The sequence below is a fragment of the Taudactylus pleione genome, unplaced genomic scaffold, assembly GCF_031769625.1.
Source record: "Taudactylus pleione unplaced genomic scaffold, aTauple2 ptg000032l, whole genome shotgun sequence".
Classification (NCBI taxonomy): Eukaryota; Metazoa; Chordata; class Amphibia; order Anura; family Myobatrachidae; genus Taudactylus; species Taudactylus pleione.
The window spans coordinates 45,488,569-45,490,623 of NW_028284434.1; the positions used below are offsets into that span (position 1 = coordinate 45,488,569).

The 2,055-nt window shown below is 44.3% G+C and overlaps 1 pseudogene; it reads right to left on the minus strand.

Moving 5' to 3' along the window:
• Positions 1-788: 788 nt before the first annotated feature.
• LOC148539067 (5S ribosomal RNA) lies at positions 789-907 on the minus strand (annotated as a pseudogene).
• Between the last annotated feature and the right edge of the window lie 1,148 nt (positions 908-2,055).

Here is a 2,055-nt window from a genome sequence, read left to right on the forward strand (position 1 = left end):
GGAGCGGCCGCTTGCTGGCGAGCAGGTCTGACTCAGGCCCTTAGTCTCCTGTTTGTTCAGTCGAGTACCCAGTCCTCCTGCCAAGCTTTGGTTACCTACCGTTTGTGTCATCCAGGCGGCACAGTCCGCACACCTATCTCCAGCCGTTTGTGTCATTCAGTCGGCACGGATTGCACTTCTGAGTTCAGAGTGCGCTGTCTAGTGTCTAGCTGCTTGTGTCAACCAGGCGGCACAGGCCGCACTCCAGCATCCAAAGTACGCAATCTTGTGTTCCACCGCTTGCGTCAACCCGGTGACATAGGCACATCCCATTTATTGGCCACCAGCCCTCAAGGCTGCTTCACAGCCCAAAGGCTGCATCTTGTTCTACAGCCCACAGGCCGCTTCTAGCCAAGAGTTTAAACAAAAGGAAGAAAGAAAGAAAGAGCGAGCTAGTTTCTGGCACTCTTTTTTATACATATATCCAGTTAAAAAATATATAATCTTTAATAGTGTATTAGTAAAAGTAATAGGTACACCACACAAGACACTAATATTAGACAAACATAATACATAAATCGCATGTCATAAGCAAGTAAATTATTTTGAAAAAATAGATTGGGGAGTATATTACCAATCTAATACAATGAATCCGGCGAAAATATTGTAAAATGTAAATTAATTATACTGAGCACCACAATGTTATATATCAGTCATATGGTGACCCATCACAAATTCTAGTTGAAGCACAATTTATTAAGCTCAACAAATGCTCCACCGTGTGTGCTTTAATCCCAATGATTCTTTTTAACCTACAGCACCGTGTATTCCCAGGTGGTCTCCCATCCATGTACTGACCTGGCCTATTACTTTATAGCTTCCAAGATCAGACGAGATTGGGCAAATTAAGTAATGTATGGCTGTAGGTATTTAAGGGAAATGGTGTCCACACCTATACACAGTGGGCCTGATTCAGAGCTCGCTCTGAATCAGGACCGGGTTTTTTTTTTTGGAGCGGCCTCTTGGCCACTCGCATTGCTGTGGGTGACCATTTGTGATTTGCATGTAATACGGAGGAATATATAGAAAAGAGAAAATGAGATGTAATTCAAATCTGGATGAAAAAAACCCATGTATCACACATCTGTGTGTTTCGTCCTTGTTGAATAATCATCATAACCTCCCTTGATTACTAAGAAGATGACAACTGTCATAGGTAATCTAATAGTTTAAACAATATAATTGATATCTGGGTTACACCATATGAATTCACTGGGTACTGAATCTAGTTAGACAACAAATATCATGATAAATCCTGTATACATTACACAGTAGGCAAAATTCAAAATTCAAATGACATGTTACACTGGATCTAAATTTTATACAATCCTGTGATCTGCCAGTATACATATCCTGTCTGAGCCAAAAGTAATTAGTATATTGTATCATGCCATCAATCATATATATTGCAGACAGTACAAAATCACCCAGCCAAGAGTTACCAGCCCCAAGGCTGCTTCACAGCCCAAAGGCTGCATTATTACCTTCGGCCCTCAGGCCACTACCAGCCAAGGCCTTCCAGCCCACAAGACTGCTACACGGCCCAAAGGCCGCAACTTATTCTACGGCCCACAGGCCACTACCTGCCAAGAATAATCAGCCCTCAAGGCTGCTACACGGCCGCAGCAAGCCAAGTTACCCAGCCCTCAAGGCTGTTGCTGGACTGAGTAAATGAGGTACCTCTATCCATTACAGGGTCTGATAATGCAGCCGCTATAACTGATATGCCTGAGACACTCCCACAACACCCCCATGAGACAAACTTTGTAATCTCTTCAGGCCACATCGCAGCAGGGGCATATCTATAATGGGCGCAGGGTGTGTGGTGCACATGGGCCCATGGGTCCAAGGGGACCCACACCACACACCCTGCACCCATTTATGCATTACTAACATCTCCAGAGTCCCACGTCAGCTGTAACAGCACTGTACTAATCACCAGCGAACTGCCGCGGTGGTGTTTTGCTCATGCGCAGTAGGAAAATTGACAGGAAAATGGATCTGCATCATTTCCCT